Source organism: Sceloporus occidentalis, unplaced genomic scaffold (genome assembly GCF_023333645.1).
Source record: "Sceloporus occidentalis isolate IW3139 unplaced genomic scaffold, rSceOcc1.0.p SCAF_20, whole genome shotgun sequence".
NCBI classification, from domain to species: Eukaryota; Metazoa; Chordata; class Lepidosauria; order Squamata; family Phrynosomatidae; genus Sceloporus; species Sceloporus occidentalis.
In genome coordinates, this window is record NW_028317000.1 from 4,322,105 (window position 1) to 4,346,921 (window position 24,817).

Genomic DNA, 24,817 nt, shown 5'->3' on the forward strand with positions numbered 1-24,817 from the left:
CGTTTTTATTTTTTTCTAGGTGTTTCCTTTCCTCAGGATTTAAGGGAGAGCTTCTCTTTCTAAAAGGCAAGTAAGGTAAGAAATATACTATATTATTATTATTATTATTATTATTACATTTTCTTAGGATCAAGGGCTCCTTGCTCTTTTCCTTTTCCTTGGATTCAAAGGGGAGTTTCTTTGCGCAACTTTTGGTGCTGAAAATGGTCGAATTGTTTTAAAATGGAGGTATGTTTTTTTCTCACCCAATATCCCAAATCACCATTTATTCTTTCTGTCTCCTTGGACATATATATATATATATATATATATATATATATATCTGTATCCTATATCTTCCCATATCAACCCTCCTTTCCTTTACATATCTGTATTTTGAAAGAAAGGAAGGATGAGAGAGAGAGAGAGAGAAAGAAAGGGAAGGCGCATTCCTCCATCTGCCAAAAAGCACCTTTCCCATTGCAAAGAGTGGGCTTTACTTCTGAGGAAACCCTTTCACTGTTTCCTTTTGGAAACCCCAAGTCTTTATTGGAGACCCTTTTGGAAAAGGGAAAGGTGGTTCTGTTCATTCAGAAAAGCATTGGGAGTGTTTTGTTTTCCCCCTTAGAGAGAAAGGAAAAGATGCCAAAGCTTGCAAAACCTCTTCTTCTCCCTTTGCTTCCTACTAAATTGTGCTCCTGCTGAAGAAGGAGAAAATGCACTCCCTTCTCCAGATCTCTTTCCAAGGAAAGGAGGGAAGGAGACCCCTTGGAAAGAGGGGCTTTGGGGGGCTAGAGGAAGGAAGGAAGGATCCCTGAGCCCCATTCCCTGGATGAGATCCCCAGGAGTCCTCCCTTCCCTTCAACTCCTTCCTTCCTTCCTTCTTCCCTATCATTCACTTCCCTTCCTTCCTCTCTTCCTCCCTTCCTCCTTCCCTCACTTCCCCTTCCCTTCAGCTTCTCCTCCCTCCTTCCATTCCTTTCCCTTCCCTTTCCTTCTCCTTCCTTCCCTTCCCTTCAATTTTTCCTCCCTTTCCTTCCCTCCCTCCCTCCCTTCCTCCCACCCTTCCTTCCATCCTTGTTCCCTATCCTTCCCCTCCCTCCGCTTCTTCCTTCCTTCCCTTTCCTATTTTCCTTCCTTCTTCTCTATTTTTCTCCCCCTCCCTCTTCTTCCTTTTTCCTTCCCTTCCTTCCTTCCTTCCCTTGTCTTCTCTCCCTCCCTTCTTCCTTTTCTTTTCCTTTCTTCCTTCCTTCCTTCTTCCCTTTCACTTTATTCCTCCCTTCCTTCCTCCCTCCCCTTCACCTTCTCCTCCCTCCCCTTCCCTTCCCTTCCCTTCCCTTCCCTTGCCTTCTCCTTCCTTCCTTCCTTCCTTTCCCTTCCCTTCCCTTCCCTTCAACTTCTCCTCCCTTCCCTTCCCTTCCTTTCTTCCTTCCTTCCATCCTTGTTCCCTATCCTTCCCCTCCCTCCGCTTATTCCTTCCCCTTTTCCTTCCTTCTTCACTATTCTTCTCCTTTCCCTCCCTCCTCTCCCTCCTTCCTCTTTTCCTTCCTTCCTTCCCTCTCCTCTCCCTTTATTCTCCCTTTTCTTCCTTCCTTCTTCCCATTCTTTCTCTCCTTGCTCCCTCCCTCCCTCCTCCCATTCCCCTTCCTTCCTTCCTTCCTTCCTTCCTTCCTTCCTTCCTTCCTCTTCCTCCCCTCCCTCCTTTTCTTTTTCTTCCTTCCTTCCTTCCTTCCTTCCTTGTAAAACTTGCTTAGGATTGGGAGGCTGGATTGGGTCCCTTCTGAAACCTATCCTTTCTGGAGAGAAAGGATTCTCACCACCACATTCTTTCTCTCATTTCTTAAAATAGTAATCAATAGTATTTAGGAAAGGGAAAGAGAAAAAGGGAGAAAGGAAAGGAAAGGAAATGAGAGGAGAGGAGAGGAAAGAAAAGAAAAGGAAAGGAAAGGAAGGAAGGAAGGAAGGAAGGAAGGAAGGAAGGAAGGAGAGAGATGCACAGAGTGAGTGAGAGTGACTACACAGCCTGTAATATGTTATATATAAGCTATATACCCTATCTGTCTGTGTCTATCATCTATATCTTATCCATCCATCCATCCATCCATCCATCCATCCAGGCGTTCTTTAAAATCTAGCAAGAGAGAGAGACATTTCATAATAGATAAATAAATACATAGATAGTCAGATGGAGAGAGTGGACAGTCTATAATATGTTACATATAGACTATACACTCAGTCAATCAATCAATCAATCAATCAATCAATTAATCAATCATCTATCCATCCATCCATTGTTCTTTAAGATCTATTGAGTGAGATTTTATGGATGGATGGATATGATACATTATACTATACACTCTGCCTGTCTACCTAACTTCCTTCCTACCTATGGTATCTATCTATCTATCTATCTATCTATCTATCTATCTATCTATCTATCATCTATTTTATTTCTCTCTTCTGGTTCCCTTCTTCGCTTCCAGACAGTCAGAAACCCAACAGGTTGCTTCCCTCTCCATCTTCTTCCAAATATTCCATTTATTAGAGCTTAGAGTTATATATAATATATACATATATGTATATATTATATTGAACCCGCACCTAAAAACTCTTTTGAAGGCTGCAGTGCCATATATATATATATATATATATATATATATATATGGGCATTACAGCCTTCAAAAAAGAGTTTTTAGGTGTTTAAACCTAATTCTTTCGTTAAACTTTCTCTTGATCCTCCACATTTTTAGCTTTTCCTCCCCAAGCGGCATCCGCAAGGCGGAAATAATCCGGTTTGACACTGCTTTTAACTGCTCTGGCTCCTTGCTGTGGCATCCTGGGAACTCTTTTTTGGGGGGGGTACGCATTAAAAATATACATACATTTAAGAAGGTGAGGCTCATCTATTCATCTCTGATCTTTGAATGTCTATATGTGCATTTCTGCCTCCTCTTCTAATATATAGATATCTATATGTTATAGATATTTCTATCTGTAGCTGTAGAAATCTCTCTCTCTTTAATGGTGTAGATAGATAGATAGATAGATAAACAGACAGATCTATATTGTATCTATATAGCTATATCTAATCTATATGTATATTTCTGCCTTCTAATATACAGATATCTCTATCTATCTATCTATCTATCTATCTATCTATCTATCTATCCATCTATCTATAGCTATAGATTGCTTTCTCCCTAATAGTGTGTGTGTGTGTGTGTGTGTGTATAGTATATCTATACATCCATTGCTAATCTATATGTATATTTCTGCCTTCTAATATACAGATATATCTATCTATCTATCTATCTATCTATCTATCTATCTATCTATCTATAGCTATAGATCTCTCTCCCCCTAATAGTATGTATATTTTTATATTTATATATATAGTATATCTATACATCCATTTCTAATCTATATGTATATTTCTGCCTTCTAATATATAGATATCTCTATCTATCTATCTATCTATCTATCTATCTATCTATAGCTATAGATCTCTCTCTCCTTAATGGTGTGTGTGTGTGTGTATGTGTGTATAGTATATACATCTCTTTCTAATCTATATGTGTATTTCTGCCTCCTAACATAAAGAGATCAATATAATACATAGATATCTATATATTAGAAGAGGAGTCAGAAATATACATATAGAAATTCAAAGGTTAGAGATGAAATAGATGAGCTTCACCTTCTTAAATTTATTTATTTCTAATGGTATATAGATATTGATATAATCATATCTATATCTACATCTCCTCTGTATGTGTATTTCTGCCTCCTCTCCCAATATATAAATATCTATGTATTACGGATATTTAAATCTATAGCTATAGCTATAGATCTCTCTCTCTCTAATGATGTGGATATATAGATATCTATATATATGACATATAGATATAATATAGATTATCTATATCTATATAATATAGTATCAATATCTGTATATAGATATACTATAGCTAGCTAGCAATAGGTAGGTAGGTATGTGTATATATGCATGAATGTATCCCCGTTTTGTGGATGCTGGGTGTTGCAGTACTTTGCAGTATGGCCAATGTGGTTATTCCGGAATATATTTCCTGCATTTTAACATATATATATATATATAGCCTTGGAGGAGGATAGATGGGGCTGTTTGGAAACCAGGAGAAGGAGAGGAGCTAATCCGGTTAAGGCTCATCAACCTGATTTCTCTTATTCCCAGGGCTCTTCTCCCCCCAAATGAAGTTTGCCAGGCGGAGAAAAGGAAGCGGAAGCGGAGCCAAATTGAATTAAGGGCCTCCCTTTGCAACCTGGCCACCAGGAAGGAAAAGGGGGGGGGGGGGGAGAGAAGGAGAAGGGAGGGAGGGTCCGCACTGCGCTTTGCAACCGCTTCCAGAAGGGTATTAATGTGCAACAGCTTCGCTCTCCAAGGTGCTGATGGGAACCCAAGAGGAAGAGGACTCCATCACACACACACACAACCCACTTCCTCTGGCCCCTTGCGTTAGCAACCGCTTTATGGTGGCACCTTCATCTTCATTGTCATCACCACCGCCATCATCTCCTTCTTCATCATCTCCTTCACCTTCATCCAATATCTTCAGCTTTGCCATCATCTTGGTCCTTCTTCTGAATCTTCTCCATCTTCATCATCTTTTGCTTCATCTAATGCTTTCTTCCTCTTCTTTTAATGTCTTCTTCACCTTCATCATCTTCTTCATCTTCATCTGATGTCTTCATCTTCATCTTCTTCTTCATCTAATGTCTTCTCCATCATCTTCATCTCATGTCTTCTCCATCTTCATCATTATCTCCATCTTCATCATCTTCATCTTCATCTAATGTCTTCTCCATCTTCATCATCATCTTCATCTTCATCTAATGCCTTCTCCATCTTCTTCATCTTCATCTCATGTCTTCTCCATCATCATCTCCATCTTCATCATCTTCTTCATCTTCATCTCATGTCTTCTCCATCATCATCATCTCCATCTTCATCATCTTCATCTTCATCTAATGTCTTCTCCATCTTCATCATCTTCATCTAATGTCTTCTCCATCTTCTTCATCATCTCCATCTCCATCATCTTCATCTTCATCTAATGTCTTCTTGAAAAGAATATTACGGTTCCAAGGGAGAAGATGCCAAAATGCGCATTTGCAACATGTATAATGTGCCTTTTGCTTGGCCCAATATAAGTATCCCTCTCTTGTGGATTTGAGATTATACTGTACATTATTGTTGTTATTATTATTATTATTATTATTATTGGGAAGATTAAAAAAATATCATTTAAGGCAAATCGCTGTCTTTTAAAAGAAATAACTCGCTCTTTCTTTCCTTAGCAAAAAGCCTGTCCAATATCTTTTGTTTCCCTCTATTGATCTTTCTGGCTTTTCCTATTGATCCTCATATTAAGCAATACCTTCCCCCCATTTGCTCAGAGACAGAGGGAAAAAACCCCTTTCCATCCTCTAATTGGGAAGGACTGGGAATTCTGCCCTTTGCCTTACTGGATCTCCCAACACTATGGATGATACTGGTGCTAATGCTAATGCTAATATTTAGACTAATGCTAATGCTAGTACTAATGCTAATGCTTATACTTATACTAAAACTCATACTAATGCTAATGCTAAGGCTAATGCTCATACTCATGCTAATACGTGCTAATGCTAATACTCATACTAATGCTAAAGCTAATGCTAATGGTAAGGCTAATACTTATACTAATGCTAAAGCTAATGCTAGTACTAATGCTAATGCTAAAGATAATATTTATACTAATGCTCATATTTATACTAATGCTAATGCTAGTACTAATGCTAATGCTTATACTTATACTAATACTAAAACTCATACTAATGCTAATGCTAAAGCTAATACTAAAGCTAATGCTCATACTCATACTAATGCTAAAGGTAATGCTAATACATACATATACTAATGCTAATACTTATATGAATGCTAAAGCTAGTGCTAATGCTAATGGTAAGGCTAATAGTTATACTAATGCTAATACTAGTACTAATGCTAATGCTTATACTTATACAATAATAAAACTCATACTAATGCTAAATCCCACCAAAGGTTTGCTGCTGATTCAAAGTACTTGGGATGATATGCTATTTTCTCTCCCTAACTATTTTGTATTTGCTCTTGTAGAAATTGCAAGAAGAAGGGGGACCCAGAGAAGAGGATCTATTTACAATGTCAGGAGTCATATAAAAGGAGCCAAAGAAATGCAAACATCCATAGAAATATCAAAGGAAGCCCACACGCTTCGGACTGACATTCAGGCAACATTTGGAAAGGCCAGGTTGGTTTCTTTATTTGTTTGCACCAAGCAAGAGGTCTTCTTCTTCTTCTTCTTCTTCAGCCCAGAATGCTCTTAAAATGTTTGCTTTGGAGCTTGGGTGCGAAAGACGGAGCAAGAATGAGGGTGCATCAGTTTGGTTTCTCTAAGGAAAAATCAAATTGGTAATAATACCCCAAGTCAAAGAGGCATTATTATTGGCGATTCCTCTCCCTGCTTTTTTATTATGTGCCTTCGCATCTATTTGGGCATTTTATTTCCAGAAGGGGTTTGCCTTTCCCTTCCTCTGTGGCTGAGAGAGTGCGACTTGTCCAAGGTTACTCTGGGTTTCCGTGGCCAAATGGGAATTCAAGCCCTGGTCTCCTGGAGTCCAGCACTCTAATTCACAGGATAGATTTGCCTTAGGGTCGCCATAAATCAAAAATGACCTGAAGGCACCACAGTAACAAGAGTAAGTGTAAGTTACTTCTGCACACAACCTGAAAGCACACAACCACCAAACTGCAAATCCTAGCATTCTATGGCATAGAGCCATGGTGCTTAAAGCGGTGTCAAACTGCATTATTTCTGTGGTGCAGACGCAACCTGTGTTTGCGCAGCCCTAAAGCATCTCCTCAGCCTTGAAATATTCTCATTATCTTATTGAGAACCAGTCCAAAAAGGGGACCCACTTGCCTCGGATGTGGGGAACCCCCAGTTCCTCTCTTTCCTCCCTCTCTTTCCTCCAAACTCGTCAGTATATATTAACGAGAAGCCACCTCTAATTAATAGTCTCAGTCAGCCAAACCAGGAGTTCGGATTCCTCCTCTCTGGCTTTTCCCAGGCTGCCTCTTCCCCGTCTTCTTTCGCAGACCGCCGTAGCGAGCGCGCACGCTCCAGCCTAATGAAAACAAATCCCCCTGATGGCTTCGTTTGACAATCCAATTTAATTATTTCCCCCTTAACCAGATATGAGCATTTCCAGAGTGAAGACGCGAGGAAATCTATTCCGACCTCCTCGGCCTGCCTTCTGATGGCCGCCTTTCGCAAAGACACACCGGGGCGAAGCAGAGATTCCTATTTGTTGCGTCTTTAACTGATGTGCTGTGTGCCTCTTAATCTGTTGTTCTTCCTCACCTTGATCCATAGGGAGAGGCGAGTAAGAAATTATATACTACTACTACTACTACTACTACTACAATAATAATAGAGTTGTTGTGCACCTTCAAGTTGTTTCTGGCTCATGATAAATCCAAAGTGACCTTATCATTGGGGTTTCTTAGCAAGATTTGTTTGGAGGAGGCCTGCCATTGCCTTCCCCTGAGGCTGAGAGAGTATGACTTGCCCAAGATCACCGGATTTCATGGTTGAGCTGGGAATCAAACCTTGGTCTCCAGAGTTGTAGTCCAACACACAAACCACTACGGCATGCTGGCTCACAACAACAACAACAACAATAATAATATGCTTGAGATGCCGTCATGATGAGTTTATGGCTAGCTGGTGCCCACACGTCCCATCGCTTGGCATGCTTTCATTTGCATCGCCTTGCATCTGGACTGCAACTCCCATTAACCGTAAAGGGAGAAGCAACTGTGGCCCTCCAGATACTTTTGACCTACAGCAGCCTTGGGCATCATAGGAGCTAGTCGACAGTGAGGGTTTGTGAGAGTTGTAGTTCAACATTGAGGGTGGGGAGGCTGAATTTGTCCACCCTGAGCTGCTTCTCTTTGCCACCAAGTCCAAGAACCCCTCTGGCCATCCATCGCCTGCTCAGGTCTTGCAAACTCAGGGCAGCCACTGAGTCTATCCATCTGCAGTGCACCTTCCTCTTTTCCTGCTGCCTTCTGCCTTACTGAGAGCATTATTGCCTTTTCCTGTGAGTTATGATATGACCAAAGTAGGACAGCTTCAGTCCAGTCCTCGAATCAGAGAATCACAGAGATAGAAGAGACCCCAAGGGTCAATTCTGCCATTCAGGAAGACACCATCAATACACTCCCAACAAATGGCCATCCAGCCTTTGTTTAAAAACCTCCAAAAAAGGAGACCATCCAACAGTTTTCACCTTCAGGAGGTTCTTCCTAATGGTGGCATGGAATGAAGCGATATTCCTGCTTAGGAGGGGGAAGAAGAAACTCAAATCTTGCTTTCGGGGAAGGTGTTATGGAAATGGGGGCTGCCACCAAGAAGGCCCTGTCTCCCATGTTCCCACCAGAGATAAATAATAAATAAATAAAATTTTTATTTATATACCGCCCTTCCAACAGATCAGGGCGGTTTACAACAAGTTAAAAACATTGAAAAAAGCAATAAAAACTATACAACCATTTCATCAAAAGCAAAGACAAAAAAAGCCCTGGGCTAGCTGGTCCCTTTGCCAGTGTGGAGGAGGGAGGCCCAAGGGACTTTAATCAGGGAATGCAATCCCAAACAGGAAGGTCTTTAGGTCCCGTCTGAATTGGGCCAGGGAGGTAGCTGAGCGGAGCTCTATGGGCAGCGTGTTCCAAAGGGCCGGGGCGGCGATGGAAAATGTCCTCCTAGTAGTGGAGACAAACCTCGCCCCGGGAACCCTGAGTAGTTGCTGCCCAGATGTTCTGAGGGTGCGGGGCGGAATGTATGGGGAGAGGCGGTCCTTCAGGTATCCTGGGCCCAAGCCATTTAGGGCTTTATAGGTCATCACCAACACCTTATATTGCGCCCGGAAGCGAATGGGCAGCCAATGGAGATCTTTTAGCACCGGTGTTATATGGCTGGCCCTGGAAGTTCCAGTGACCAGCCTGGAAGATACCTCTGAAGATAATGGGACAGAGAGAAGGACCACCAAGAAGAGCAAAGTTGGTGCCATTCTTGCCTTTCTGGGAAAGATGTTCTCAAGTCAGGGGCAACCACCAGCAAGACTCTTGTCTCTTATGTTCCCACCAGAGCTACCCATGAGACACGAGGAAAGCTCTGAAGCATGCAAGGTTTGGAAACCTGCAACCACGACCGCATCCAAGCTTCTCTTGGTGTATCCACCTTCTTATGCCACCCGATCCCCAGTCTCCTCCAGCTCTACCAGGGCCTTTAAGTGCCCTTAGTTCAAGAGGACAGGTCAGGCCAAGTGGCATTAAAAGAAACCCACCTCCAGATGCTGTCCACTAATATCTCCCTCTCCCTCTCTTGCTTCCTTTCCTTCTCCCCGCCTTTCACCTCTCCCCTTGCCCCAAAAATCCCAGTTGGTGTGACCTCTGGGTCTGCTGCCCGCCTGCCCAATCGGCGGTCCTCCATCTTCGATGCAGCGGTCTCCTAGGCAACTGTATCTGACCCCGGCTGGCTCCAAGGACCGGACTATCGATTGTGCAGATAATAAATGGACAGCAGCAATGTGCCCGTTTCCAACACACACACATACACACATGCATGCTCTATTTTTACTCTTTCCCTCCCTCTCTGTGTAGCTCTTTGCTGGAGTTTCTTGTTTTGATCCTCTGGGGCAGGAATTGGGTGAAGGTTGCATGGGGCCCGACCTGTGGCAACCACAAAGATGGAGCTGGTAGCCATCTGGCAAGCCAAGAACAGCCAGAGATTGGACTGAGACTCTGCACTGGAGACGTAATGCAGGTTTGCCACGGCTCCATCTTCCTACACAATATTGGGATGAATGGTTTGGTACTCTTGGGTAGCAAAGGTGAAGGACCTTGCAAAACAACAGATCCCAGGATTCCACAGGCCTGAGCTACAAGACTTCAAGTAGTGTCAAACAGTTTATATAAATTCCAAAAATCAAACTTTGATTTTGTCATTGTACATCAGGGACATCATTTCACTGGGCCATTGCATTTCATGTGACGTGAGCGTCCATGGATTTTGGGATCCACGGAGGGTCCTGGAACCAAAGCCCAGCAGACCCCAAAGACCCACTGTAATGCAGTTTGATGTCACTTTAAGTGCAGTAGAGTCTTGGGATTTGTCGTTTCACAAGGTCTTTTGCCTTCTCTGCCAAAGTGTGCCTTCCCAAACTACAAATGGCAGGACTCCATTGGATGAAGCCATGTGCATTAAAGCAGTGTCTCCATTGTTTTTTGTGGGTTTTTAGGGCTATGTGGCCATGTTCTGGAAGAGTTTATTGCTGATGTTTCGCCAGCGTCTGTGGCTGGCATCTTTGGAGAAAGCCTTTGACTTCACAGTGTCTGCATTATTTCTATAGTATCAATGCACTGTAAAGTCCTATGATTCCCAAAGCCAGAGGAAAACAGGCCTATAAAATGGATCCCATCTGGGTCGTTCCCCCCCAGTCCTTTTCGGCCTTTTGAGCATCTCTCGGAGATGCGGTTTCCCTCTCCCTTGGCCTTTTTTTCTGCCTGCATCCCTAGGGCTGGAAGATGCTAAATGGCCATCCAGAGCCCTTGAGAGAGCTGGGCGTCGATGCCACGCTTCCCTCGCTTGATGAAAGCCGGGCAACACTCCTTCCCTCCATCCATTAAGGCGAAGAAGGACAATGTTAAGCACTTAATTTGCCGTGGGTGGATGCGGGGAGGATGAGAGGATCCCCGGCATCCATTTAGGCCCTAGACACCGGTGCAAGGGAGCCTAGCGGGGTGGGAAGTGGAAGAATGGCAGCCGGAGGTGGCGCGGAAGATGTCATTAAGAGAGGCCTGGGCCCAGAGTGGCGTTCCCCGAGTGCCACTCTGGAGATGAAAGAGGAAGGGCGCCCGAAAGGTGAGCTAATGGGCCTGGCGCGGACAACGAGGAAGGAGACGCCGTGAAAGGCCTGGCGAAGGCACAGCGCACTTCAAGAACCCTTCTCCTTCTTCTGGGTCGGGAAGAAGCAACATCAAAACTTGGCGTTTCAAGACGCCAACCCTCTTCAAGGCCTTTTTGCTGCTGCGTTGAAGTGCTTTTCAGAAGGAGAGAGGATTCGGTCCCGCTCTTTTATCTCTTTCTTGCTTTCACCTTCTTCTTGGCCATCTTTATGCAAGATTTCAGGCCTGGCCAAAGACTCCATCTTTGCCTCACTACCTCCCACCCACCAAGAGCCAGCAACTGGTTGCAATAATCAAAGCATCCTCCGGCTTCAAATGCTTCTCCTCTCTAATCCCAAACCCATCCACACTGCAATGTTTTGTGTTGTTGCGTAGAATCATAGAAATTGTAGAGTTGGAAGAGACCGCAAGGGCCATCCAGTCCAACCCCATTCTGCCATGCAGGAACTTTCAGTCAAAGCATCCGTGGCAGATGGCTATCCAGCCTCTGCTTAAAGACCTCCAAGGAAGGAGATTCCAAGTTAATGTCTTCCGCCATCCAACAGCCCTTACTGTCAGGAAGTTCCTCCTAATGTTGAGGTGGAATCTCTTTTCCTGTAGCTTGTATCCATTGCTCCTGGTCCTATTCTCTGGAGCAGCAGAAAACAAGCTTGCTCCCTCCTCAATATGACATCCTTTTAAATATTTAAACAAGCTTTTGGTCCTTCGGCTTCAAAGGCTGCTCCTCTCTAATCCCAAACCCATCCACACTACAATGTTTTTGGCTGTTGCATGTCTCCAAGTCGTTTCTGATGTGTGGCGAACCTATCCTGGGGTTTTCTTGGCAAGTTTCTTCAGAGGAGGTTTGCCATTGCCTTCTCCTGAGGCTGAGAGAGTGTGGCTTGCCTAAAGTCACCCAGTGGGTTTTGTGGCTGAGCTGGGAATCGAACCCTGGTCTCCAGTTGCAGCCCGATGCTCAAACCACTAGGCCATGATGGCTCTGGATTGGGAGTACTTTATGGAACCAGTGTGGCATAGTGGTATGAGTGTTGGTCTAGGTTTCTGGAGACCAGGGTTCAGTTTCCACCTCGGCCGTGAAACCCACTTGGGCAAGTCACACTCTCTCAGCTCAAACCCTTACTCCACGCTGTTACAGGGCTATTATTCCCCTTTGACTGCCCTGGTTCCATCCTATGGGGCTCAGAGGTTTGTAGCTAGGGACTTTTGGGGAGAGATTTCTCAGTGATGCTTGGAGTTGTGGGATCAATAAGCAGCCAAGGGCTGGTGACCTTTGGGTAGCCAGAAAGGTTAAAGGTCTGGGGTCCCTTCTGTTGCCCTTTCGACCCAAAGGGCCTGGCCAGATGAGCTAATTACTTTTGGGGGGGATTTTATGTGTTTATGCATAGATAGATAGATATAGATAGATAGATGTATTTTTCCCCAAATAGAACTTCTTTCTTTAAAGCCAGAAACCATGTGCATTAAGCAAAGGATCCATATATATATAGTATATAGAGAGATCTTGTAGCACCTTTGAGACTAACTGAAAGAAAGAAGTTGGCAGCAGGAGCTTTCCTAGATGTAGTGATTTGGGAACATTGGTGGTTTCTTCTTAATGGTTTCCTAGACTTAAGCCTACTTCCTCAGATGCATATCGATGCTAAAATGTAGGCTCCCCTCGTTCTGGTTTTCCTTGCAATCTCCAAATGCACCCAGTATTTGAAAGCCTTTGCAGAGCAACGCAAGGTGCGGGGGACACACACACATAAAGATGCATTGAAATATATAAAAATGGGAGAGGGCTAGAAAGAGAGCGGGAGAAAAGCCAGAAGAGAATACTCATCCGGAATAAACAGTGTCTGATATTGATTTAGGCCCATGGTTAAGAAGAAGAATGTGAATTTCTGCAGAACTCGGAGTGGACAGCAGGCTTTGGCTGTGCTGCTGATCAATAGCCCAATACATCAGGCGTTGCCATGGAAACCCCAGGTTGGAGATGGTGTGGGTGTGTGTTGTGGGTGTGTGTTGTATGTATGTGTACAAAGATGCATCTGCGCTTTGGAGGGAGTCTTCCTCAGGCTGGGCGAAAGTGGGTCTGGATCAGCATCAGTTTGGGGCGAAAAACAAACGATGCTCTCCCCTTTGCAATATCGATCATGCGCAAGGGATGGAGACGGCGGTCAAAGAAGACGTCAGGGTGTTTTTAGGTTAAGCGTGAAGGATTATGAGCCTCTGGGTTTCACGGCACTCCTCGCCTTGGTTGTTCGGTTAGGCTCCACATCCTGCCTCCTTCTCTGGAGTTTATCACACGAAGGAGATCAGGAATTTATCCCCGGAAAATAGCATAATTACGCGAAACGATTTCACACGATGTCGCACAAAACCCACCATGAAAGTGGTCACAAAGAAGCATTGATGTGCATCTTTCCACTTACAGGATTTCAGCAACAATGCATTTCTGATATCGCTTTATTTGCGCAATTGCATGTGATAATTATTCACGCAATTAGTCGCCATTTTTGCTTTATTTGCGGGACGCTGTAAAGGTGCTTTAATCTCTCTTTAATCCCGAAATCAGCCCCAGTGTGATAAACTCCTAAGTTGGCTTTGAGACATGATGCCAATTGCAGTACAGTGGGTCCTTATTATCCTCTGGGGTTTGGTTATTATTATTATTATTATTATTATTATTATTATATCCCAATGTAGGGACTCAAGGCAGCGAAGAAGAAGTATAAAATAATATTATTATTAGTGTGTTAGAAGGGGAGAGTTGCTACTAAATTGTATTGTTTTATACTTCTTGTTCGCCGCCTTGAGTCCCTACATTGGGAAAGGTGGGACATAATAAAATAATATTAATAATAATATAGTAATAATAATACATTTTATTTACTACTACTAATCCTAAAAAATGTAACCATGGGCACCTTTTACAAAATCTGATTGAAAGAGGTTTAAATGTTGATTCTTCATATTAGACCCATATCACACTTTTCAACTGTCCCAAGTCTTCAGAAGCAATGAGAGAGGCGTTCCTTTGTTCAGAGGCTGGAATATAAATGGAAAAGGTGTGACCCATGCGAATTTTGAGCTGAAGGATCCAACCTATTTATGGGGGGATTTTTTGGCAACGCAATGAGTTGGGTTTATGCCGATGGTCAGTGTTACGGAAGCGAATCCGTTGGGACGTGCGCCGAGTAACTCCAACGCAATCCAATCCCATCGGTGTAACTCCAGTTACACCGGCGTAGCTCAGGTTACACCAATGGTTGCGGAAGGAAGAGATTGTATATCCTCTTATACAATTAATTCCCCATTCAACAGACCAAATGAAAGACCTCCACAGCCAGGAACAGCTAATAAAACACCCTTGAATGGCCAGCAAAACATCGCTTGGGAAGCCCTGGTTGCATAAATTCAATACTGTTGCTGTATTTAGAAACCTCAAAGAGAACAACTACAACATTTTCCTTGGTCCTATTGTGTTATTTGTACTGTCAAAATGCTTTTTGAGGATTTTTAAGTTGCCTTTCCTAACAGGGCACTTTCCGGAGGCCTAGAAATCCACATTGCATTGGGATTTATAGTCCAGTGGATCTATAAAATGTGGGCAACAACCTGCGCTGTTAAATTTTGCCACTGATCTGCACCATCTCATCTCTGTCCCATCCAACCCTGTAAGCCACAGCAAACTATCAAGCAAGAGAGTACAGGGCAATTCCCCACCCCAAAAAAAGATTCCTGTCTCAATACATTTAAAATCATTTTTAAAAACAACAGCCAAGGTCTGCCGTCACAGCCTACAATTTGTACATTTACAAATCCATCCCTTTGTCGGGCAGAAAGACAACGAAACCCGGTTAGTGAATTGCAAAGGTGCCCATCTGGCCATTGGCAAGAGCACTCCAATGTGCGTCAGGCATTTTTGGTGCACATTGGGTGCTTCTGTAGCTCACTGGGCACTTCTGATGCACATTGGACACTCTTTTTGGTGCCCAAGAAGTGCTCTGGCACTTCCTAGGCAGTTTCTGGAGGAGTGCTCCAATGCACATCACCATTACTCATTGGGTTGTGGTGCATTTTTCAGTCCACCATTGTGCAACAGGTGCCCATCGGATGTAACATCACATTGTAGCATTGCCAAATGACTCGGTTCAATTTTGCACACAGTTATGTCCATTTACAGCAGTGCTTCTCAAATAGTGGGGCGGGCCCCCCAGGGGGGGTGCGAGGCTCCGTAAAGGGGGGCGTGAGGCTCCGTAAAGGGGGGCATTTTATAGACAAATGATACTATTTACATTCACGCGGGGGGTGCGAAATGTTTTCTTCTTCTTAGGGGGGGCATGACAGAAAATAATTGAGAAGCACTGATTTACAGTGATGTAATTCCCAAGCAGAATGCCAAAATAATAATAATAATAATAATAATAATAATAATAATAATAATAATCTGTAGCACCAAAGTAGGTTCCCAATTGTTATGCTGCTTTTGACATGTACACTCCACTATGTGCTTCTTAGCCAAAAAGGTAACTTATTAGGCCTGGAGGCACCTATGTTCCTTCACTTCCAGCTTTCTATGATTTTAAACAAACCGATCTCATTCTCACTTCCAGATCTGATCCGTCGATCGGCACACAGTCACCGTTTCAGACTGCGCACGTTTCCAGATTTTGTGACGCCTTTCTAATCTCAAAGCTTGCGTTTGTGCAGGACGAGGGTCTAGCCAAAAATGTACATCTGTGGGAAAGCCATGTTCAATAAAAATCCATATTCTGTATTTTTTTTTTTTTTTGCATAGGATACACTGACAGCATATAGATACACAAGGGAGATTTGCGTACAAAAATGCAGAGGCACATACAAAACCACGTACGCCAGAGGACATCTTGTATGAAAAGAAAAGTGGTAAGTTGGCTTTAAATATATATATTTCTGTACTTATGGAGAAATGAGATGGATTTGGCATTATGACTTAACACAGACAGAACAGACCCAAATGGGCAACAGACTGCTTTGCCCATTGCAAGTGGTTTCTAAAGGAAATAGTTCAACTCATCACCAAAATGCTCTATTCCCATTTGCCACCTCCTTCGTAGATAACAGACCCCAAACCAGTCGATAGAGCGATAACCCACCCAAACTGCTTGGTAGATACTTATGGAGAACAACTTAGTAGTGTTGCGCAGAAGCGATCGAGGCGCCAAATGATACGCTGAATTGCTGGAGCGCATGGGGGACAAAATAACAGCTTTCCCCACAAATGTCACAGAGAAAACAGAATTAATTGTGGAAATGGAAGGAATTGCAGGACCAAGAAGGATCTGGAAATGCCACCCTCGCACCATCTAGTTGCAAACTTTCTCCCCTTTTCCCCACATGGATCTTTTCTTTGAACCCCATGACACCAACATTGCAAAATGGCAAAATTGCAAAGTGAACATGTTCCTAGCCAAATATGGAAGACAATGAATTAGGATGGGAGAGGAACCTTCCTTTCTCTCGGATTGCCGCCATTTGGGTAGATTTAGGCTAAAACTGGCCATCGCAAACCCAACAATTGCCTCCTGGAACCATTGGTGCAAATTGGAAACGTCCACAACAAAGTTTCAGGAAAATTCGACAATGGATTAGGATGGGAGAGGAACCACCCTCCTTTCTCTCAGATTGCTGCCATTTGGGTAGATCTAGGCTAAAACTGAGCACTGCAAACCCAACCACGATGCAAATTGGAAACGTCCATGGCAAAGTTTCAGGTGGCTGCCTCCAAACGGTACAAAATCTGACAATGAGACAATGAATGGAGATAGGAGAGGAACCACCCTCCTTTCTCTCAGATTGCTGCCATTTGGGTAGATTAGGTAGATCTAGGGTAGAAGTGAGCATTGCAAACCCAACCACGATGCAATTTGGAAACGTCCACAGCAAAGTTTCAGGAGTCTGCCTCCGAACAGTACAAAATTCGGTTTGCTTTCGCAGGCGGGAGAGTGCCCCCTGCTGACAGCCACCGGCGGAACCTCTTGCAACATGATGGCGAGGCCTGGCCAGCCGTAGACAAGCATTGCATGATCTTAAGGCAAGCTGAGGGGCAAGGAGCATGCCTAGGCTGACCCCTACAACACTCCTGTCACAGAGGTATTTCACTGCATGCATCCTCCCACCTGCCACAGCCCCCCCCCCCGACTCACCTGGATCTAGGGGAAGAAGGCTCGGCAATGTGGGCCTAGGTAAATGGAAGACAATATGCAAGGCAGAGAATTGGGTTGGGAGGACGGAGGGGGGACCAGCGGCATTCCCCACCCCGAATACAGCCGTGGAGCTGGGCTATGCCGGTATGGCCCTGCTCACTTCAAGCCAAAAACCCAACGGATGTGATACGCACATGCAAACGCGCCCTCGGTCACTCACTCACTCACTTTGTCCTCCTGGCAAATTAAAACAGCTCTGGCGTGGCCCGGGCGTGCGAGCGAGTGAATCCTCGAAACTCAGAAACATATTGCAGGGTGGTTATTGATTTTCATTCCTGCGTTCATCCCCCCCCCCCCAACCATCCCCTTCCACCAGATCAATGCGGCCCCAATCAATACGCCGAGCGGGAGATTCACCCATGTGGCACACACTCAAACATGCGCTTTCTCTCTCTCTCTCTCTCTTACACACACACACACACACACACACACACACATACACACACAGCTGTGGAGGAACAGGGCACGCAATGGGATTTTTCCGGAGACGGGAGTCATCTCTGTCCCATGCTGCTGAAAAAAAGGGGGGGGGGCAAAGGAGGTTCATAGTTCAGGGTTGCTCAGAGAAATACATTTCAGCTTCATGAGCATGAAGGACAGAGCCCTATTCCAGGGAGAGCCATGCCAACTCAAAGCATGGCATACCCTCCAATGGTCCTGGGCCCCATTCACATTACGAAAATAATCCGGGATGAATTCGGGTTATTTTCTTGATGTTCACATTTTCCCCGAAAGCACTCAGGGAATGCAAAAACCCAACTTAACGCCGGGTATTCAATACTGTTTTCCCCTCTGAGTTTTCCTGAAAGATCTGCATCTTCGGCAGTGTGAACACACGTCTGAATCGCTTCGGATCGCTCTGCATCGTTCAAAGGAATGGAGGCAGCTCCATTTTAACCCAAAACGATGGCATGTGTGAATAACACAAGGGTTAAAACGACTCGGAGAGATTCGCCAACCCAAAACGTAATGGGAATAACGATCCTGATATTTTTCAGCACAGCAACCCACATCTCTTTGGAACAAAAAATGGAGTATGAATGCTCCCCTGGTTTGGCAGGGACCATCCAGATTAATCCCCTGCCTTCCCACTTTCTCGGTTTCAAACATCCCAGTTTCTTTCTCCTCCTCCCACTTTGTTAAAACAACCCAAGAAGGTTGAAAACCTTGGTCAAAATTCCCTCCGTGCCTCCTTTTTGATTCAAATGTTTTGGAATTTTTTTGTGGGCGAGATGCTAAAATGACTTACGTGATTTTATAGGTGTCATCATCATCATCATCATCATCATCATCATCATCGTCACAACGACAACATTTATTTATGACGCCCTTTTAATGCCCTTTGGTGAAAAAGGTGTTATAAATAATAGCAATAGCATTTACATTTCCATACTGCTTCATACTGAACTAAGCAGTCTCTAAGTGGTTTACAACGTCTAAGACAATAAATGTGAATAAATGTTGTTGTGGTGATGATGATGATGACTGCTGTTTCTTCCATTTCTTGGTTCTCAAACTGGGCCTTCCTATCCATAGAACAATGTTGTTGTATGGTCAGATTTTTGGATTGGCCAAAAATCCAAATCCTCTGCCATTGGAAGCAAAACGCACCAAAGAATGAATGGCAACAACTTAAAAACCAGGCATGTCGCCTTGCTTAATTTGTATAGACAGCAATAACGGTCCTGTTCAGCGGCTGTTTGAATCCCCTCTGACTTCATACATTTCCGATCAAAGAATTGATGACGGATATCAAGACCCTCTTTCCCTGCTAATAAATTCTCTTGCATAGATCGCCCCACTCTTTGATCTTATCAAATTCTTGGGGATTTGACTTTCTTGCTCATGTATAAATTGGCCCTGCACAAACCTAAGATGATTTTTGTTGCTGTTGTATTATGTTCTGTTTAATCTTGTTGTTTGTTTTCTTGTGAATTTTGCGGCAACTTGCGGGACCGGTCGAAATGGCCTCCATGAACATAGACAAAGGGTACTTCCACACATGTGTGTTGTGTACCTTCAAGTTGTTTCGGACTTATGGCATCTCCGCATACACGCCAACATTTCACAGGCTGCATCCACACTGTAAAAAATAATGCAGTTTAGCTGCTATGTATGTGAAATGATGCACTTTAACTGCTTTAACCGCAATGGCTCAATGGTATGGATTTGTAGTTTTGTGAGCTATATTTCGCCTTCTCTGTCGGAGAGATTTGGGTCCACAACAAACTACCAATCCCAGGATTCCACAGCACTGATCCGTGGCAGTTAAAGTGGTGTCAAAATTGCATTACTAAGCAGTGTCAAAGTTCATTATTTCTGCAGTATGGATGCAACCAAAGATGAAAACCGGGACATATGCAGCCGAACAACATCAGACTCTATCCAAAGTTATTAAAGGGGAAGAATAGATAAGCTAGGAGAGAGTTTGCAGCAGTTTGCTTTGGTCTTTGTTGCCTGGGAAGGTAACAATCCTGCCCCGTCTCCTCCTCTTTCAACTGAGTGTAAACTACTACACACAGTGCCTTTCTTGCAAGGACCTTGCCCTAGGACTCGGCCCTCAACTCCTCCCGGACAAAGAGAGATGAAAGAGTCAGGTTTTGTGGAGGGAAGACGGATTGTTTTATATTTTTCAATTGTATTGATTTTTGAAGAGTCATTTCAAGCCGGGCTTCCAACTGTCTCAGCTCCAAGGATCTTAAAACGCTTGTCAGTTTTTATTTGGCCCCCTCAATCTATTTCTAAAATTTGTGCCCAGGCTTTTGTGGCGAGGAAAAACAAACGGCCGGGATATATCTCCGCCGAAGCCCACGGATGGCAGGTCGCAACGGACAAGTGTCTCTCCTTCACTTTCTCTCTCGGTCTTTATGTTTCCAGTGCATCTGATAGTCCTGTACTCGGGACAAGAGGCTACTCTCAGGACAGAATATGGAGCAACAAAAAGGTTCCCATTTGGTAAAGAGGTCAGACAAGGCTGCATCTTATCACCCTATTTATTTAATCTATATGCAGAACATATTGTAAGAAAAGCAGACTTGGACATAGAAGGAAGAGGAGTGAAAATAGGAGGAAGGAATATCAATAATCTTCGATATGCAGAGGATATCATAATACTAGCAGAAAACCTCCCAGGAACAACTACTAAGGAAGATGTAGGAAGAAAGTGCAAAACCAGGCTTACTGTTGAATAGAAAGAAGGTAAAAATAATGCCCATGGAGAATCTAGACAAATTCAACCTAGACAATGAGGACATAGAAATAGTAAGAGAATTCTCATATCTGGGATCAAATATTGATAGAAACGGGGACTGCATCCAGGAATGCTTAAGAATGAGGAGGGCAGCTATGTAAGAACTAGAAAAGATCCTAAAATGCAAAGATATACAACTCAGCACAGAAGTTAGAATCGTACAAACCATTGCGTTCGCTATTTCTATGTATGGGATGTGAGAGTTGGAGAGTTAAGAAAGTGGATAGGAAGAAAATCCATTCATTTGAGATGTGGTGATGGAGAAGAGTGTGGAGGATGCCACGGATGGGCAAAAAGAAGAACAAATGGGTCCTGGAACAGATTGAGCCAGAAACCTCATGGAAGCCAAGATGACAAAGTGGAGGTTGTTGTACTTTGGACACATCTTGAGAAGCCATGCATCACTGGAGAAAACAATAATACTAGGAAAGGTGGAAGGAAGTAGAAAGAGAGGAAGGCCGTGCATGCTGCATGCTAGATGGATGGAGATCATGAATATGAGTTTGCGGGAGTTGGGCACAGCAGTGGAGGTCTTGGATATGTCTTGGAGACATCAGGGGTTTTTGGAGATGAGATTTTGGAGATTTTGGAGACATCAAGGGTTTTTGGAGATGAGTTTGCAGGAGTTGGGCACAGCAATGGAGGTCTTGGAGATGTCTTGGAGACATCAGGGGGTTTTGGAGATGCCTCATCCGCAGGGTCTCCATGGATCGAGATTGACGCAACTACCACTGCTGAGTACAGTTTTGAGAACCAGAGTCCTGCCATGGAGGCCTAGATAAAGTTACCTGACTTCTGACCGTCGTGCCACCGTTCTCGATGTCTCATGCCAACCTGGAAATTCAAAATGGCCTCTGGGCAACAGGAGCCGATTCTGCTTGAGGGGAAGGTGGGGGGCAAAAGCAAAAAGGAAGCCCATTTATTCAGGGAACCTCTTTCTCTCTGTGCGCCTGTCTTCCCCCTTGCTGAAAATGTTTTATCGAGCGTTCCCCAGCAGCCAAGAACTTCGGAGCCATCCAGCAAACAGCCCTAATTCTTGTCTTCCCCGTTGCCATAGCTGCAGTGCAATTCCGGGTGTATTGATGTTCCCCCATTGATCTGTGCGATGGTGCGGTGTCTGGACATGAGGCACGGCCATTGTGCTGGGGAAGCTGACAGACACCAATCAATACCACCCTGCGTCTCCGCTCTCTCTGCCATTTTGCACAGGCGCGCACACACACAAACGCACAATGGTGTGCATCGCAACCGCCCTTGGTAAGCGCCATGCGCCGAACCCCTATTGGCCCCACTTGTGGAAACATGGGGTCGGTGTTGTTAACAACTCTATAATCTCTCCTTTCGACATAGGTTTCTTCTTTTATCTTTATTAATATAATTTTTATTAATTTAGCAATAGCAATAGCTTTTGCTTTTCTATGCCGCTTCATTGGATTTCATCACACGGGGGCAATTGGAATTATAAACGGCGATTATCCCGTGAAAACCGCGCATTAGCGATTTTTCACATGACGTCACGCATAAAGCGCCATTCTCCAGGGAACATCTTGTGAAAAGTACACAGTAGCGATCAAGGTTTTCACATGATGTTTCAATGGAAAGCCATTAAAACGCCATTATCCCAGGAATAACCAGGCAATAAAATCCCGTGAATGATTTGTTGCTGTTTATTGCCTGGTTAATCCCGGGATGATGGCACTTTAAGCACGACGTCGTGTGGAAATGTTAATCGCGTTTTAATCTTGAGATTTTCACGGGATAATCACAGTTTAAACTACTAATAAAGTCCATTGTGAACTCGGCTCTCTCGAAGCGGTTTACAATCTGTAAACCGATTGCCTCCAACAAGCTGGGGATTCATTTTACCGACCAACGAAAGGATGGTAAAATTAAAATATACTACAACAGTGTTAGTTTGTAGAATCAGTATGTAGAGAGATATTGTAGTATTACCTTTGAGACTCACATAAAGAAAGAAGTTGGCAGCTTGATTTCCTAGACTAAAGTCTACTTCTTTATCTATATGCATCTAAGGAAGTAGACTCAGGCCTAGGAAAGTTCATGCTGCCAACTTCTTTAGTTCAGTGAGTCTCAAAGGTGCTACGAAAGGATGGAAGGCTTCGTTTGACAAATGAAGTCAACCCTCAAATGCACCACAAATTGCCAAATGCAGCTGTTCTTTCCCATACATTCGCTCCTTTCCTAACAACACTAGTTATTGTAAGTACTTTGGGTGTCTTATTTCGTCTTTTACTTTATGCAACAGTTCTAACATACAGTTGGCCCTCCATATCTTCACATTCTTTATCCGCGGGTTCAACCATCCACAGCTTGAATATATTCCAAAGATACATAATTTCCAGAATGCAAACCTTAATTTTGCTCTTTTCTTTATGGCACCTTCTTGCCTTTAATCTCCCAGCGCCACAGTGTCCTTGTTTGTTGTGCAAATGTATAGCTTTTAGTGCCTTATGAAAGGTTCTTGGGCACCAGATTTTACGTGGTTTCTGATGCATTGGCCAAGAAAAGGCACTGATCTCCGCCACCGCCTTCCCTCTCAGGGGCTAATGATGCTAATAATAACCAAGCCGCACATTAAAAACCCATCCTCTGGTGAACGGGGGTGTGTTGTTGTGTGTTTTTCTTAAGTTGGAGAGGCTTTTTGTAGCACTTTGCTTGTTTAATGGACCATCTTCAGACTCTTGAGGGGGCTGAGGCGGAGAAGGAGAGGCAGCGGCAAAAAAAAGGATGGCCAAAAGGAGCTGTGATGGAAGCGGGCATCATGCCTACATCAATGGGGAACACAAAAGTCCCATGCCCTTGGCATGGGAGTGTGGACAACATGGCAAAAGTTAATCATGACAATGGACAAATATCCATCGCAAAACAATGTACAATGGGACCTTGGTATCCGCTTGGGTTTGGTTCCAGGACTCCCCTGGGTACCAAAATGCATGGATGTGCAAGTCCCCTTAAATACAATGGGGTATTATTATTATTATTATTATTATTATTACAGTGGGCTTGCCCTAGGTGGGTTTCAGGTTGGGAATCAAACCCTGGTCTCTGGGGTCCTACATTTGCCTTTGCAATTTGCTATCAGGGGTCCATTACACCTGCGCTACATAGCTAAGCGTGCCTAAAGTTACGCCACGTAGACCATGGTGCAGAATTGCGGCCATAATTAATAATGTTCCTAATAATAACAACATGTCTTTGTTTGTGTTTATTGTACTTATGGATGGCAGGCAGAAATGCAATAGAGATGAGATCCCCTGCGGCGTGGCTTTACAGAAGTGAGAGGAGGACACGACGGTTGAACTTCTGCCTGCCCATGGTTCAAGATGGATGCGAAGAGAGGAAGATAGACGGAGGCCAACGTCCGTCACGCCGGAATTGCCTAGACCAGAGGCAAGCTTTGCAGGTTGGGCCCAGCTTTGGGCGTTTGCCGTTGTCAAATAACTGAGCCATTTATAGACTGAGCTAACCAAGGACCCCAGCGGATCCTCATCATCTGCCACCGGTTATTGAAGGAGGCTAAATTTAGAGGGCTTCTCTGCTGCTCAGTGTTTCCCTGAATTATTAACTCCGCTTTCTAGCTTTCTAGCTGCCTGGTTGCCTTTGCCCTGTTGCCCGCTAATAGACGTGTTTTAATTTGCGTCTGTCTCAACTCTGAGTTGAAGGCAAGGAGGAGTTCTTCCCCTCCATCTCTCTCTCTCTATTTCCCTCTATGCAAATGGCTGCCCACTTTGGGAAGAACGCTGTCTCCCTCCAATGGCTGGATTTGGGACTGCAAAAATCCTGGGAGTTTTGGTGGACGGGCCACAAAATGGCCTACAGTGGTTTGAGCTTTGGATTACAACTCTGGAGAGCAGGGTTCGAATTCCGGCTTGGACGTACAAACCCGGTGGTTTTCCATGGTTGAGTGGAAGGGGCTGAGTGGAAATTTGAACTCTGGTCTCCAGAGTCATCCTCTGATGCTCAAACCATACCACTGCACTGTTTTTGATCTGGTAACTGGATAAATACAGTGTGTGGAGAGATCTTGTAATACCTTTCGGCCCATAGAGACATGCCAAAATAAAGCTGTTTGGGGTCACTTTGGAAGTATGCTGTTTTAATGATGCATGCGTCCTTAAGAGGCCAGAAGCTGTGCCAAAGCCATGCTGCGCTCCTTAGGACCGGAGTGTGGCTTTGGCATGGCTTCCGGCCCCTTAGGATGCATGCGTCATTAAAACAGCATATCTCCAAAGTGTCTCGAAACAGCTTTATTTCCTTAGATATATCTGAGATATGCATCCAAGGAAGCAGACTTTAGTCTCCAAA

At 44.1% G+C, this 24,817-nt stretch overlaps 1 long non-coding RNA gene across 1 annotated transcript; it reads left to right on the forward strand.

The window, feature by feature from the left end:
* On the forward strand, positions 1-24,607 carry LOC149301809 (uncharacterized). Its single transcript, XR_016272180.1, has 4 exons — positions 1-75; positions 6,137-6,290; positions 15,795-15,901; positions 23,740-24,607. It is a non-coding gene; the product is annotated as an uncharacterized LOC149301809 (long non-coding RNA).
* Positions 24,608-24,817: the final 210 nt, after the last annotated feature.